The sequence below is a fragment of the Myxine glutinosa genome, chromosome 2 (assembly GCF_964187855.1).
Source record: "Myxine glutinosa chromosome 2, kmMyxGlut1.1, whole genome shotgun sequence".
Taxonomy (NCBI): domain Eukaryota; kingdom Metazoa; phylum Chordata; class Myxini; order Myxiniformes; family Myxinidae; genus Myxine; species Myxine glutinosa.
Window position 1 is genome coordinate 243035971 of NC_136262.1, and position 17541 is coordinate 243053511.

A 17541-nucleotide genomic window follows, 5' to 3' on the forward strand; every position below is an offset into this window, starting at 1 on the left:
TTTCATAACACGTCGATGTTCGATACGACGCGCTGGCGTCAAAACATCAACTCCTCGATCCCACGCTTCGACGCGCTGACGTAAAACATCCGGATTGACGTCAGGAACCCCAACGTTTGACGTCTTCTGTAATAGGTCATTCCCAGTTGAATTTTGTGTATCCGGAAGCTTCCCAAGCCGGGCTTCCACCTGAGCTGCGAATTACCATCGACAGGTAAACGGAGCTGTGGAAGTGGCGCTTTTACGGGCCTTGTTCGGCGTGTGAGGAAACCGAGTGGTGCTTGCGAGTGTAACGGTGTAAACACGACGTGTAACGGGTATCAGTGAAACCCAGGCCAGACAGACGGAGACTCAAGAAGCGGCGGCATCATTATTGGGTACAACTACAAGAACGTGTGGGGAGCAGGAGGTTATAACCTGCGAAAGCCTTCATGGGTTATGCTTTAGCTTCATGAGGGTCACAGGAAGAGTTTAAAGAGGTTCGAGTTGGTAGAATTTTATAGAACTGAAGTGAGGAGGGGGTGAGGGGAGAGGTGAGGGGAGAGGGGAGGGGGGTGAGGGGAGGGGGTGAGGGGAGGGGGTGAGGGGAGAGGGGGGTGAGGGGAGGGGGTGAGGGGAGAGGGGAGGGGTGAGGGGAGGGGGATGAGGGGAGGGGAGTGAGGGGAGGGGAGTGAGGGGAGGGGAGTGAGGGGAGAGGGGGGTGAGGGGAGGGGGGGGGGTGAGGAGAGAGGGGAGGGGGGAGGGGGGTGGGGGGGGGGAGAGGGGTGAGGGGAGAGGGGAGGGGGTGAGGGGAGAGGGGAGGGGGGGTGAGGGGAGAGGGGAGGGGGGGTGAGGGGAGAGGGGGGTGGGGGTGTGGGGGGAGGGGGGGGTGAGGGGAGAGGGGAGGGGGGGGGAGGGGAGAGGGGAGGGGGGTGAGGGGAGGGGGTGAGGGGAGAGGGGAGGGGGGGTGAGGGGAGAGGGGGGTGAGGGGAGGGGGGGTGAGGGGAGAGGGGGGGTGGGGGGTGAGGGGAGGGGGGGTGAGGGGAGAGGGGAGGGGGGTGAGGGGAGAGGGGAGGGGGGTGAGGGGGGAGGGGGTGAGGGGGGAGGGGGTGAGGGGAGAGGGGGGTGAGGGGAGGGGGGTGAGGGGAGAGGGGAGAGGGGGTGAGGGGAGAGGGCGGGGGGGGGTGAGAGGGCGGAGGGGGTGAGGGGAGAGGGCGGGGGGGGTGAGAGGGGAGGGGGTTAGGGGAGAGGGGAGAGGGGGTGAGGGGAGAGGGGAGGGGGGTGAGGGGAGGGGGGGTGAGGGGAGGGGTGAGGGAGAGGGGAGGGGGTGAGGGGAGGGGGGAGGGGGGGTGAGGGGAGAGGGGGGTGGGGGGTAAGGGGAGAGGGGGGTGAGGGGAGGGGGGTGAGGGGAGAGGGGAGAGGGGTGAGGGGAGAGGGCGGGGGGGTGAGAGGGGAGGGGGTTAGGGGAGAGGGGAGAGGGGAGGGGGTGAGGGGAGGGGGGGTGAGGGGAGAGGGGAGGGGGTGAGGGGAGAGGGGAGGGGGGAGAGGGGGGTGGGGGTGTGGGGGAGGGGGGGTGAGGGGAGAGGGGAGGGGGGTGAGGGGAGAGGAGAGGGGAGGGGGGTGAGGGGAGAGGGGAGGGGGGGTGAGGGGAGGGGGGTGAGGGGAGAGGGGAGGGGGGGTGAGGGGAGAGGGGGGTGAGGGGAGGGGGGGTGAGGGGAGAGGGGTGAGGGGAGAGGGCGGGGGGGTGAGAGGGGAGAGGGGAAGAGGGGAGGGGGGTGAGGGGAGAGGGGAGGGGGGTGAGGGGAGGGGGGTGAGGGGAGGGGGGGTGAGGGGAGAGGGGAGGGGGGGTGAGGGGAGAGGGGAGGGGGGGAGAGGGGAGGGGGTGAGGGGAGAGGGGAGGGGGGGGTGAGGGGAGAGGGGAGGGGGTGAGGGGGAGAGGGGAGAGGGGGTGAGAGGGGAGGGGGTGAGGGGAGGGGGTGAGGGGAGGGGGTGGGGGTGAGGGGAGGCGGTGAGGTGAGAGGGGAGGGGGTGAGTGGAGGGGGGGTGAGGGGAGGGGGGTGAGGAGAGGGGGGTGAGGAGAGAGGGGAGGGGGGAGAGGGGGTGAGGGTGGGTGAGGGGAGGGGGGAGAGGGGAGAGGGGGTGAGGGGAGAGGGGTGAGGGGAGAGGGGAGGGGTGAGGGGAGGGGGAGGGGGGTGAGGGGAGGGTTCAAGTGAATCGGATTTTTACGCTCTGTACCCTGACCAGGAAATTGAGACACAAGATACTGACAATATTATGTATTCCCCAGAACAGCAGCACGTGAGGGACCTCATGGGCATGATCGTTGATTAACTTCGAAGATCTGCAAGGACTGAGTCTGCAAAGGGTGGGGGGAGCAAGTTCCGCAGAGGAGGTTGTGGGCCCTCTGGCGGGGCAGAACCTCATCTGGACCAGACGCCTTCGTTGTGGATCCGAAACGTTAATGGACTTTCATGTTCTGAGCCCTCAGGCTCCAAGCACGCACCACACGACACGTTCGCCAAATGCACGGGCGAGGCGCTATGGGCGCACGGTATGCCCTTGGGAGATACCCGCATTACACAATTATTTTTCAATAAAGCCCGATGTGGCACGTTGTCTCTTGAGATACTTTGTCTCGACGAGACAAGAGGAAGGAATGTCAAGTCGTAGATTCGTTATTGCTTAGAGTTCTGTATAAGACATCGGTCGAATAATATGTTATGATTTAAATGTTGCTTATATGCTATTTTCATAAATGAATAAAGGGTTTTCCGCTCCACTTTAGTATAAATGAGAAATGTTCGCTTCGGTCGTGCTGGACAAATGGTTTTTTGTATACGTGTGCCCTTTCACCTAGATAAGTCCGGTCGTAAAAACCCTCTTTGATTCGCAGACGGCGCCTCGAGCCGCGGATGGAAGGCGCTTGGAATGTGTAGCTTCATGTAGAATGCTCAGATTGTATACATAAACCTTTGAATAATGGTCTTATCTGGGCCAAGCATGCACTCTTCCTTCTGTGAGTTACATTTTCTGTCACCTCGGAGCTTTGAAACTACATCTGGTCCGAATGATAAGGTGCGTGCTGCACTCCCCCGAATGACAGAGCGGATAACGGTGGGGGCTAGGGATAACGGTGGGAGGAACTCTCGCCAGTTCCTTTGTTCTCTCGGAGATTTTCTGATAATCGTGTTCCTATTTAAGTGAACTGTGAATCGATGCATTTTTTAGGAAGGGCTGAACGTGGCATGAGGGCAAGTCGTGCTGTAGAAAGTTCGCTTCCTCCGGATCTGTATAAGTTGGTATTAATAAAGATCGTCATTCTCAGGCTGTTGGTGGAACTTCTTTTAAGAGCCAAGAGTTGTTTCTTGACATATATATATATATATATATATATATATATATATATATATATATATATATATATATATATATATATATATATATATATATATACATATATACAGACTTGGCATTTAATATGGATTTTTTTTTTTTGACTTGGGTTTACTTTCTGAACTCGGTATATCAATCTGGTGAGTTTATTTTACCCTTCGGTGATTTCTTTGTTAAAAGAACCATGTCACTGATTGTCTGTCGCAGCAAGAAGTCAATAACAGGATTATATCACAGGTGGCGTGACAAAATGTACGGACAGGTACATTTGACGATTGGCTTCACAATCTGGTATATAAGGGTTGTTGCGTTCTGTATTAGTGGAAAACAACTGCTGCACGTCTACAAAAGTTATTGCCGCTTCCCCTGGAGATGGTCCGTCAACTCGAAATTGCTGTTTGTCATTTAGTGGTGGCTTTACGAAATTCCGGAATGAAACAGCGTGCTATTGCTCGGCAGTATGGCATCACTCAAGGTCAGGTGTCAAAGATCCTGAAATGAAATGCTCAGAGTGGTGTCCCTACTCCAATACCGAGGTTAGGACGTCCCCCGCAGAACCACAAGGAGGGATGATCGCCAGCTGCACCGGTTAGTCTGCAATGGCCGTACCAAGTCAGCTAATCGGCTTAGGGCTGAGTGGCAGCAACTGACAAATGTGCCTGTATCCAGAAGGCTAGTCAACCAACGACTGGTTCAAGCAGGCTATCGTGCCAGGCATCCCCTGAGAAAGCCACGTGTGACCAGACAACACTGCCAGCGCCGATTGCAGTGGGCCAGAGAGCACCGTCAATGGCAGCCAGGACACTGGAATCACGTGATCTTCAGTGACGATTCTAGATTTCTGGTCTATCGTCAATATGGCTGCGTCCGAGTGCGCAGACAAGTGCATGAAGCCTACAACGAAGATTGTATAGTGCCAAGAGTCCAAGCTGGAGGTGGTGGGGTGACCGTTTGGGCTGCTTTTCATGCAGGGGGCAAAACTGACCTGGTTGTTCTGAATGGAAACCTGAACCAGTTCAAGCACAGGGCCATTCTGGAAGAAACATTGCTTCCATTTGTTCGTGCAGCCTTTCGAGGAAACTTTGTCTTCCAAGATGACAATGCACGGCCTCATCGTGCTCGCATGATCCAACACTTTCTTGCTGACCATGGTGTAGAGCATATGGAGTGGCCTGCCATGTCCCCGGATATGAATCCGATAGAGAAATTGTGGGCAGAATTAACGCGTCAAATCGACAACTTGGACCAGCAGCCTGCCTCTGTGCGTGAATTGCAGCAGGCTATTGTGACTGCATGGCAAGCGATTCCTGTCCAAACCTTGGCAAATCTCGTGAACAGCATGCCTCAACGTGTATGTGCTCTCCTGAATGCTCTCCTGAATACATATATAGCATTTACTTTTCAGTTCCCATCTTAAAACTGCATGCAGAGAAACGATCCCTTATATAAAGGGAGGAGCGCTTTGCCCCTCTCTTCTATGTATGTGTATGTATATATATATATATATATATATATATATATATATATATATATATATATATATATATATATATATATATATATATATATGTGTGTGTATATATATATATATATATATATATATATATTGTTATAGATCGCGGTTTGGATGTTATAGACCGAGCGGTGGTTTAAAACCGCGACCTAACAAAACTCACCCGATTCCACCCGAACGTTGGTTGCATCGCACCCTAGCTGCTCAATGAGGGAAAAGACAAAAGCGACGCAATGCAAGAGGAAAACGGAGACAAAAAAAAGGTTTGAAATACTACCACATTTATTCCTACTATTTACACACAAGCAAAAAGACAGAGGTCACGTTTATTTACAAGCACAAGACGCAGGTGACACAGTGCAAATTTAGCTTACCTACAGACTTAACTTATATCCCAGGACAGAACAAACAGAACGCTGACTCACGCGGGGAATGCCAGGGATGGCAGAAGGTGGATGGCTGGCGGGAGAGGAAAGGTCCAAGGGGGGGTCTTGCAGCTCAATCGTGCGTTTGGCAGCCGCCGTTCCTTTTTGTTGGCCCTGCTCCAAACCGCCGTTCAGGCCCCCTTTGGCGGTTGCCGGGTGTCGCTGCTGCGGCGGCCTCCGTCCGCTGCGTTCCCAGGACTTGTCTCACTGGTCTGGTCCCTCAACCCTCAACCCTCAACTCTTTCTTGCTTCTCTCACTTCTCACCACCGACTCCTCTCTCTGGCAACCGACTGTGACCAACTCCTTGCAACCAACTCCTCCTCTCTTCACAACCCTTCTTTTTCCAACCCAGAGTGCATCTCTCTTTCTTCTTCTGCGGTTCCACTTCCGGTTGCGCCCTTTTATAGCGCCCCCAGCGATCACGCCCCCGGCGCTTTGGACACGCCCATCGGGGCGCTCACCTCGGCCCTGGCTGGTCGCACGACCCTCGGGCTCCGCCCCGGACGACGACGGGCGGGCGCGCCCCTCCCCTCCTCTGACGAGGTGGAGACACGCCTTTCTTCCCTGACTCGAGCCTCGTGGTCAATGGCGGTTATTGGAGGGGAGGTAATATGGGCAATCGAGGCTCGCCAATGACGAGAGGGGGATGTAATATGAGGTCATTGGAGGTTTTGGAGGGGATGGAAAGGGAGATTTTTGGGGATGGGAAGGAAAGGGGGTCTATTCTCTTTCACTGGTGCAATGGAGTACTTTTAATTAATGGGAGACACAGCCTTATCCTAAAACACAGAATAAGAGATAACTATCAAAAGAAAAGATATATCGTGTCCTGCATGTATGTTTTTTTATGGACTAACTACGGGAACGCCCTTTGACCTTTATACAACCACAACGGAGGGAGGAGGGGTGAGTTTTACAACAACCTTTTACAACATTTTACCACCACCACAAAATAAAAAAAACATTCTCATATTCACAACAATATATATATATATATATATATATATATATATATATATATATTGTTGCGGTTTTGAGTTTTGTATCATAAAGGTTAAATTTCCCCCTCATAGTTAGCCACACAAACAACATGTGGCCTCGCGATAGTTCAGTTATTTCATTGTATGTGTAAGAATAGTCCTTTTCCTGTTTTAGTTCTGCGTTGAGTTGAGTAAGGAGAATAGGTCCTTTCATCACTTCCATTGTCCGATGCCGCCTCCATCGCCTTATGTCTCTTTGTGCTGCCTTTGGCTTTTTGGCGCCAATTAACACGAGGCAGGCCTAGCAGGTCGGGTCGGGACAGAATGAGGATGGCAAAGAAGCTGACGGTAAGCGCGAGCCGCCAATCAGGGCTCAATGGAGTCGCCACTTTTGAGAAGATTTCACAATGGAGTCGCCACTTTTGCACACATTTCACAATGGAGTCGCCACTTTTGCACACATTCCACAATGGAGTCGCCACTTTTGAGAAGATTTCACAATGGAGTCGCCACTTTTCAGAAGATTTCACAATGGAGTCGCCACTTTTGAGAAGATTTCACAATGGAGTCGCCACTTTTGAGAAGATTTCACAATGGAGTCGCCACTTTTGAGAAGATTTCACAATGGAGTCGCCACTTTTGAGAAGATTTCACAATGGAGTCGCCACTTTTGAGAAGATTTCACAATGGAGTCGCCACTTTTGAGAAGATTTCACAATGGAGTCGCCACTTTTGAGAAGATTTCACAATGGAGTCGCCACTTTTGAGAAGATTTCACAATGGAGTCGCCACTTTTGCACACATTTCACAATGGAGTCGCCACTTTTGCACACATTCCACAATGGAGTCGCCACTTTTGAGAAGATTTCACAATGGAGTCGCCACTTTTCAGAAGATTTCACAATGGAGTCGCCACTTTTGAGAAGATTTCACAATGGAGTCGCCACTTTTGAGAAGATTTCACAATGGAGTCGCCACTTTTGAGAAGATTTCACAATGGAGTCGCCACTTTTGAGAAGATTTCACAATGGAGTCGCCACTTTGAGAAGATTTCACAATGGAGTCGCCACTTTTGCACACATTTTACAATGGAGTCGCCACTTTTGAGAAGATTTCACAATGGAGTCGCCACTTTTGAGAAGATTTCACAATGGAGTCGCCACTTTTGAGAAGATTTCACAATGGAGTCGCCACTTTTGCATACATTTCACAATGGAGTCGCCACTTTTGAGAAGATTTCACAATGGAGTCGCCACTTTTGCACACATTTCACAATGGAGTCGCCACTTTTGCACACATTTCACAATGGAGTCGCCACTTTTGAGAAGATTTCACAATGGAGTCGCCACTTTTGAGAAGATTTCACAATGGAGTCGCCACTTTTGCACACATTTCACAATGGAGTCGCCACTTTTGCACACATTTCACAATGGAGTCGCCACTTTTGAGAAGATTTCACAATGGAGTCGCCACTTTTGAGAAGATTTCACAATGGAGTCGCCACTTTTGAGAAGATTTCACAATGGAGTCGCCACTTTTGAGAAGATTTCACAATGGAGTCGCCACTTTTGAGAAGATTTCACAATGGAGTCGCCACTTTTGAGAAGATTTCACAATGGAGTCGCCACTTTTGAGAAGATTTCACAATGGAGTCGCCACTTTTGCACACATTTCACAATGGAGTCGCCACTTTTGAGAAGATTTCACAATGGAGTCGCCACTTTTGAGAAGATTTCACAATGGAGTCGATTTCACAATGGAGTCGCCACTTTTGAGAAGATTTCACAATGGAGTCGCCACTTTTGCACACATTTCACAATGGAGTCGCCACTTTTGCACACATTTCACAATGGAGTCGCCACTTTTGCACACATTTCACAATGGAGTCGCCACTTTTGAGAAGATTTCACAATGGAGTCGCCACTTTTGCACACATTTCACAGGAGTCGCCACTTTTGCACACATTTCACAATGGAGTCGCCACTTTTGAGAAGATTTCACAATGGAGTCGCCACTTTTGCACACATTTCACAATGGAGTCGCCACTTTTGAGAAGATTTCACAATGGAGTCGCCACTTTTGAGAAGATTTCACAATGGAGTCGCCACTTTTGAGAAGATTTCACAATGGAGTCGCCACTTTTGAGAAGATTTCACAATGGAGTCGCCACTTTTGAGAAGATTTCACAATGGAGTCGCCACTTTTGCACACATTTCACAATGGAGTCGCCACTTTTGCACACATTTCACAATGGAGTCGCCACTTTTGAGAAGATTTCACAATGGAGTCGCCACTTTTGAGAAGATTTCACAATGGAGTCGCCACTTTTGAGAAGATTTCACAATGGAGTCGCCACTTTTGAGAAGATTTCACAATGGAGTCGCCACTTTTGAGAAGATTTCACAATGGAGTCGCCACTTTTGAGAAGATTTCACAATGGAGTCGCCACTTTTGAGAAGATTTCACAATGGAGTCGCCACTTTTGAGAAGATTTCACAATGGAGTCGCCACTTTTGCAGAAGCATTTCACAATGGAGTCGCCACTTTTGAGAAGATTTCACAATGGAGTCGCCACTTTTGAGAAGATTTCACAATGGAGTCGCCACTTTTGAGAAGATTTCACAATGGAGTCGCCACTTTTGAGAAGATTTCACAATGGAGTCGCCACTTTTGAGAAGATTTCACAATGGAGTCGCCACTTTTGAGAAGATTTCACAATGGAGTCGCCACTTTTGAGAAGATTTCACAATGGAGTCGCCACTTTTGAGAAGATTTCACAATGGAGTCGCCACTTTTGAGAAGATTTCACAATGGAGTCGCCACTTTTGCACACATTTCACAATGGAGTCGCCACTTTTGAGAAGATTTCACAATGGAGTCGCCACTTTTGAGAAGATTTCACAATGGAGTCGCCACTTTTGAGAAGATTTCACAATGGAGTCGCCACTTTTGCACACATTTCACAATGGAGTCGCCACTTTTGAGAAGATTTCACAATGGAGTCGCCACTTTTGAGAAGATTTCACAATGGAGTCGCCACTTTTGAGAAGATTTCACAATGGAGTCGCCACTTTTGAGAAGATTTCACAATGGAGTCGCCACTTTTGCACACATTTCACAATGGAGTCGCCACTTTTGCACACATTTCACAATGGAGTCGCCACTTTTGAGAAGATTTCACAATGGAGTCGCCACTTTTGAGAAGATTTCACAATGGAGTCGCCACTTTTGAGAAGATTTCACAATGGAGTCGCCACTTTTGCACACATTTCACAATGGAGTCGCCACTTTTGCACACATTTCACAATGGAGTCGCCACTTTTGAGAAGATTTCACAATGGAGTCGCCACTTTTCAGAAGATTTCACAATGGAGTCGCCACTTTTGAGAAGATTTCACAATGGAGTCGCCACTTTTGAGAAGATTTCACAATGGAGTCGCCACTTTTGAGAAGATTTCACAATGGAGTCGCCACTTTTGAGAAGATTTCACAATGGAGTCGCCACTTTTGCACACATTTCACAATGGAGTCGCCACTTTTGCACACATTTCACAATGGAGTCGCCACTTTTGCACACATTTCACAATGGAGTCGCCACTTTTGAGAAGATTTCACAATGGAGTCGCCACTTTTGCACACATTTCACAATGGAGTCGCCACTTTTGAGAAGATTTCACAATGGAGTCGCCACTTTTGAGAAGATTTCACAATGGAGTCGCCACTTTTGAGAAGATTTCACAATGGAGTCGCCACTTTTGAGAAGATTTCACAATGGAGTCGCCACTTTTGAGAAGATTTCACAATGGAGTCGCCACTTTTGAGAAGATTTCACAATGGAGTCGCCACTTTTGAGAAGATTTCACAATGGAGTCGCCACTTTTGAGAAGATTTCACAATGGAGTCGCCACTTTTGAGAAGATTTCACAATGGAGTCGCCACTTTTGAGAAGATTTCACAATGGAGTCGCCACTTTTGCACACATTTCACAATGGAGTCGCCACTTTTGCACACATTTCACAATGGAGTCGCCACTTTTGCATACATTTCACAATGGAGTCGCCACTTTTGCACACATTTCACAATGGAGTCGCCACTTTTGAGAAGATTTCACAATGGAGTCGCCACTTTTGAGAAGATTTCACAATGGAGTCGCCACTTTTGAGAAGATTTCACAATGGAGTCGCCACTTTTGAGAAGATTTCACAATGGAGTCGCCACTTTTGCACACATTTCACAATGGAGTCGCCACTTTTGAGAAGATTTCACAATGGAGTCGCCACTTTTGAGAAGATTTCACAATGGAGTCGCCACTTTTGAGAAGATTTCACAATGGAGTCGCCACTTTTGCACACATTTCACAATGGAGTCGCCACTTTTGCACACATTTCACAATGGAGTCGCCACTTTTGAGAAGATTTCACAATGGAGTCGCCACTTTTGAGAAGATTTCACAATGGAGTCGCCACTTTTGAGAAGATTTCACAATGGAGTCGCCACTTTTGAGAAGATTTCACAATGGAGTCGCCACTTTTGAGAAGATTTCACAATGGAGTCGCCACTTTTGAGAAGATTTCACAATGGAGTCGCCACTTTTGAGAAGATTTCACAATGGAGTCGCCACTTTTGAGAAGATTTCACAATGGAGTCGCCACTTTTGCACACATTTCACAATGGAGTCGCCACTTTTGCACACATTTCACAATGGAGTCGCCACTTTTGAGAAGATTTCACAATGGAGTCGCCACTTTTGAGAAGATTTCACAATGGAGTCGCCACTTTTGAGAAGATTTCACAATGGAGTCGCCACTTTTGAGAAGATTTCACAATGGAGTCGCCACTTTTGAGAAGATTTCACAATGGAGTCGCCACTTTTGCACACATTTCACAATGGAGTCGCCACTTTTGAGAAGATTTCACAATGGAGTCGCCACTTTTGAGAAGATTTCACAATGGAGTCGCCACTTTTGAGAAGATTTCACAATGGAGTCGCCACTTTTGAGAAGATTTCACAATGGAGTCGCCACTTTTGCACACATTTCACAATGGAGTCGCCACTTTTGAGAAGATTTCACAATGGAGTCGCCACTTTTGCACACATTTCACAATGGAGTCGCCACTTTTGAGAAGATTTCACAATGGAGTCGCCACTTTTGAGAAGATTTCACAATGGAGTCGCCACTTTTGAGAAGATTTCACAATGGAGTCGCCACTTTTGAGAAGATTTCACAATGGAGTCGCCACTTTTGCACACATTTCACAATGGAGTCGCCACTTTTGAGAAGATTTCACAATGGAGTCGCCACTTTTGAGAAGATTTCACAATGGAGTCGCCACTTTTGAGAAGATTTCACAATGGAGTCGCCACTTTTGAGAAGATTTCACAATGGAGTCGCCACTTTTGAGAAGATTTCACAATGGAGTCGCCACTTTTGAGAAGATTTCACAATGGAGTCGCCACTTTTGAGAACATTTCACAATGGAGTCGCCACTTTTGCACACATTTCACAATGGAGTCGCCACTTTTGCACACATTTCACAATGGAGTCGCCACTTTTGAGAAGATTTCACAATGGAGTCGCCACTTTTGAGAAGATTTCACAATGGAGTCGCCACTTTTGAGAAGATTTCACAATGGAGTCGCCACTTTTGAGAAGATTTCACAATGGAGTCGCCACTTTTGAGAAGATTTCACAATGGAGTCGCCACTTTTGAGAAGATTTCACAATGGAGTCGCCACTTTTGAGAAGATTTCACAATGGAGTCGCCACTTTTGAGAAGATTTCACAATGGAGTCGCCACTTTTGAGAAGATTTCACAATGGAGTCGCCACTTTTGAGAAGATTTCACAATGGAGTCGCCCTTTTGCACACATTTCACAATGGAGTCGCCACTTTTGAGAAGATTTCACAATGGAGTCGCCACTTTTGAGAAGATTTCACAATGGAGTCGCCACTTTTGAGAAGATTTCACAATGGAGTCGCCACTTTTGAGAAGATTTCACAATGGAGTCGCCACTTTTGAGAAGATTTCACAATGGAGTCGCCACTTTTGAGAAGATTTCACAATGGAGTCGCCACTTTTGAGAAGATTTCACAATGGAGTCGCCACTTTTGCACACATTTCACAATGGAGTCGCCACTTTTGAGAAGATTTCACAATGGAGTCGCCACTTTTGAGAAGATTTCACAATGGAGTCGCCACTTTTGAGAAGATTTCACAATGGAGTCGCCACTTTTGCACACATTTCACAATGGAGTCGCCACTTTTGCACACATTTCACAATGGAGTCGCCACTTTTGAGAAGATTTCACAATGGAGTCGCCACTTTTGAGAAGATTTCACAATGGAGTCGCCACTTTTGAGAAGATTTCACAATGGAGTCGCCACTTTTGCACACATTTCACAATGGAGTCGCCACTTTTGCACACATTTCACAATGGAGTCGCCACTTTTGAGAAGATTTCACAATGGAGTCGCCACTTTTGAGAAGATTTCACAATGGAGTCGCCACTTTTGAGAAGATTTCACAATGGAGTCGCCACTTTTGAGAAGATTTCACAATGGAGTCGCCACTTTTGAGAAGATTTCACAATGGAGTCGCCACTTTTGAGAAGATTTCACAATGGAGTCGCCACTTTTGAGAAGATTTCACAATGGAGTCGCCACTTTTGCACACATTTCACAATGGAGTCGCCACTTTTGAGAAGATTTCACAATGGAGTCGCCACTTTTGAGAAGATTTCACAATGGAGTCGCCACTTTTGAGAAGATTTCACAATGGAGTCGCCACTTTTGAGAAGATTTCACAATGGAGTCGCCACTTTTGAGAAGATTTCACAATGGAGTCGCCACTTTTGAGAAGATTTCACAATGGAGTCGCCACTTTTGAGAAGATTTCACAATGGAGTCGCCACTTTTGCACACATTTCACAATGGAGTCGCCACTTTTGAGAAGATTTCACAATGGAGTCGCCACTTTTGAGAAGATTTCACAATGGAGTCGCCACTTTTGAGAAGATTTCACAATGGAGTCGCCACTTTTGAGAAGATTTCACAATGGAGTCGCCACTTTTGCACACATTTCACAATGGAGTCGCCACTTTTGAGAAGATTTCACAATGGAGTCGCCACTTTTGAGAAGATTTCACAATGGAGTCGCCACTTTTGAGAAGATTTCACAATGGAGTCGCCACTTTTGAGAAGATTTCACAATGGAGTCGCCACTTTTGCACACATTTCACAATGGAGTCGCCACTTTTGCACACATTTCACAATGGAGTCGCCACTTTTGAGAAGATTTCACAATGGAGTCGCCACTTTTGAGAAGATTTCACAATGGAGTCGCCACTTTTGAGAAGATTTCACAATGGAGTCGCCACTTTTGAGAAGATTTCACAATGGAGTCGCCACTTTTGAGAAGATTTCACAATGGAGTCGCCACTTTTGAGAAGATTTCACAATGGAGTCGCCACTTTTGAGAAGATTTCACAATGGAGTCGCCACTTTTGCACACATTTCACAATGGAGTCGCCACTTTTGAGAAGATTTCACAATGGAGTCGCCACTTTTGAGAAGATTTCACAATGGAGTCGCCACTTTTGAGAAGATTTCACAATGGAGTCGCCACTTTTGAGAAGATTTCACAATGGAGTCGCCACTTTTGAGAAGATTTCACAATGGAGTCGCCACTTTTGAGAAGATTTCACAATGGAGTCGCCACTTTTGAGAAGATTTCACAATGGAGTCGCCACTTTTGCACACATTTCACAATGGAGTCGCCACTTTTGAGAAGATTTCACAATGGAGTCGCCACTTTTGAGAAGATTTCACAATGGAGTCGCCACTTTTGAGAAGATTTCACAATGGAGTCGCCACTTTTGAGAAGATTTCACAATGGAGTCGCCACTTTTGCACACATTTCACAATGGAGTCGCCACTTTTGAGAAGATTTCACAATGGAGTCGCCACTTTTGAGAAGATTTCACAATGGAGTCGCCACTTTTGAGAAGATTTCACAATGGAGTCGCCACTTTTGAGAAGATTTCACAATGGAGTCGCCACTTTTGCACACATTTCACAATGGAGTCGCCACTTTTGAGAAGATTTCACAATGGAGTCGCCACTTTTGAGAAGATTTCACAATGGAGTCGCCACTTTTGAGAAGATTTCACAATGGAGTCGCCACTTTTGAGAAGATTTCACAATGGAGTCGCCACTTTTGAGAAGATTTCACAATGGAGTCGCCACTTTTGAGAAGATTTCACAATGGAGTCGCCACTTTTGAGAAGATTTCACAATGGAGTCGCCACTTTTGCACACATTTCACAATGGAGTCGCCACTTTTGCACACATTTCACAATGGAGTCGCCACTTTTGCACACATTTCACAATGGAGTCGCCACTTTTGAGAAGATTTCACAATGGAGTCGCCACTTTTGAGAAGATTTCACAATGGAGTCGCCACTTTTGCAGCACATTTCACAATGGAGTCGCCACTTTTGCACACATTTCACAATGGAGTCGCCACTTTTGCATACATTTCACAATGGAGTCGCCACTTTTGCACACATTTCACAATGGAGTCGCCACTTTTGAGAAGATTTCACAATGGAGTCGCCACTTTTGAGAAGATTTCACAATGGAGTCGCCACTTTTGAGAAGATTTCACAATGGAGTCGCCACTTTTGAGAAGATTTCACAATGGAGTCGCCACTTTTGCACACATTTCACAATGGAGTCGCCACTTTTGAGAAGATTTCACAATGGAGTCGCCACTTTTGAGAAGATTTCACAATGGAGTCGCCACTTTTGAGAAGATTTCACAATGGAGTCGCCACTTTTGAGAAGATTTCACAATGGAGTCGCCACTTTTGAGAAGATTTCACAATGGAGTCGCCACTTTTGAGAAGATTTCACAATGGAGTCGCCACTTTTGAGAAGATTTCACAATGGAGTCGCCACTTTTGAGAAGATTTCACAATGGAGTCGCCACTTTTGAGAAGATTTCACAATGGAGTCGCCACTTTTGAGAAGATTTCACAATGGAGTCGCCACTTTTGCACACATTTCACAATGGAGTCGCCACTTTTGAGAAGATTTCACAATGGAGTCGCCACTTTTGCAGCACATTTCACAATGGAGTCGCCACTTTTGAGAAGATTTCACAATGGAGTCGCCACTTTTGAGAAGATTTCACAATGGAGTCGCCACTTTTGAGAAGATTTCACAATGGAGTCGCCACTTTTGCACACATTTCACAATGGAGTCGCCACTTTTGCACACATTTCACAATGGAGTCGCCACTTTTGAGAAGATTTCACAATGGAGTCGCCACTTTTGAGAAGATTTCACAATGGAGTCGCCACTTTTGAGAAGATTTCACAATGGAGTCGCCACTTTTGCACACATTTCACAATGGAGTCGCCACTTTTGCACACATTTCACAATGGAGTCGCCACTTTTGAGAAGATTTCACAATGGAGTCGCCACTTTTGAGAAGATTTCACAATGGAGTCGCCACTTTTGAGAAGATTTCACAATGGAGTCGCCACTTTTGAGAAGATTTCACAATGGAGTCGCCACTTTTGAGAAGATTTCACAATGGAGTCGCCACTTTTGAGAAGATTTCACAATGGAGTCGCCACTTTTGAGAAGATTTCACAATGGAGTCGCCACTTTTGCACACATTTCACAATGGAGTCGCCACTTTTGAGAAGATTTCACAATGGAGTCGCCACTTTTGAGAAGATTTCACAATGGAGTCGCCACTTTTGCACAGATTTCACAATGGAGTCGCCACTTTTGCAGAAGATTTCACAATGGAGTCGCCACTTTTGAGAAGATTTCACAATGGAGTCGCCACTTTTGAGAAGATTTCACAATGGAGTCGCCACTTTTGAGAAGATTTCACAATGGAGTCGCCACTTTTGAGAAGATTTCACAATGGAGTCGCCACTTTTGAGAAGATTTCACAATGGAGTCGCCACTTTTGAGAAGATTTCACAATGGAGTCGCCACTTTTGAGAAGATTTCACAATGGAGTCGCCACTTTTGAGAAGATTTCACAATGGAGTCGCCACTTTTGCACACATTTCACAATGGAGTCGCCACTTTTGCACACATTTCACAATGGAGTCGCCACTTTTGAGAAGATTTCACAATGGAGTCGCCACTTTTGAGAAGATTTCACAATGGAGTCGCCACTTTTGAGAAGATTTCACAATGGAGTCGCCACTTTTGCACACATTTCACAATGGAGTCGCCACTTTTGAGAAGATTTCACAATGGAGTCGCCACTTTTGAGAAGATTTCACAATGGAGTCGCCACTTTTGAGAAGATTTCACAATGGAGTCGCCACTTTTGAGAAGATTTCACAATGGAGTCGCCACTTTTGCACACATTTCACAATGGAGTCGCCACTTTTGCACACATTTCACAATGGAGTCGCCACTTTTGAGAAGATTTCACAATGGAGTCGCCACTTTTGAGAAGATTTCACAATGGAGTCGCCACTTTTGAGAAGATTTCACAATGGAGTCGCCACTTTTGCACAGATTTCACAATGGAGTCGCCACTTTTGCACACATTTCACAATGGAGTCGCCACTTTTGAGAAGATTTCACAATGGAGTCGCCACTTTTGAGAAGATTTCACAATGGAGTCGCCACTTTTGAGAAGATTTCACAATGGAGTCGCCACTTTTGAGAAGATTTCACAATGGAGTCGCCACTTTTGAGAAGATTTCACAATGGAGTCGCCACTTTTGAGAAGATTTCACAATGGAGTCGCCACTTTTGCACACATTTCACAATGGAGTCGCCACTTTTGCACACATTTCACAATGGAGTCGCCACTTTTGCACACATTTCACAATGGAGTCGCCACTTTTGAGAAGATTTCACAATGGAGTCGCCACTTTTGCACACATTTCACAATGGAGTCGCCACTTTTGAGAAGATTTCACAATGGAGTCGCCACTTTTGAGAAGATTTCACAATGGAGTCGCCACTTTTGAGAAGATTTCACAATGGAGTCGCCACTTTTGAGAAGATTTCACAATGGAGTCGCCACTTTTGCACACATTTCACAATGGAGTCGCCACTTTTGCACACATTTCACAATGGAGTCGCCACTTTTGAGAAGATTTCACAATGGAGTCGCCACTTTTGAGAAGATTTCACAATGGAGTCGCCACTTTTGAGAAGATTTCACAATGGAGTCGCCACTTTTGAGAAGATTTCACAATGGAG

At 47.0% G+C, this 17541-nt stretch overlaps 1 protein-coding gene across 2 annotated transcripts in view; it reads left to right on the forward strand.

Moving 5' to 3' along the window:
* The window catches only part of MORN4 (MORN repeat containing 4), a 71768-nt gene that overhangs the window by 205 nt on the left and 54022 nt on the right, over nt 1-17541 (forward strand). The window contains exon 1 of one of the 2 annotated variants that reach the window (XM_068105986.2): nt 50-214. The exons of the other annotated variant lie outside the window; for it this stretch is intronic. The gene's annotated coding sequence lies outside the window, so the exon portion shown is untranslated. Of the gene's footprint in view, nt 1-49; nt 215-17541 lie in introns of those variants that run through there. 2 annotated transcript variants of the gene reach the window in all.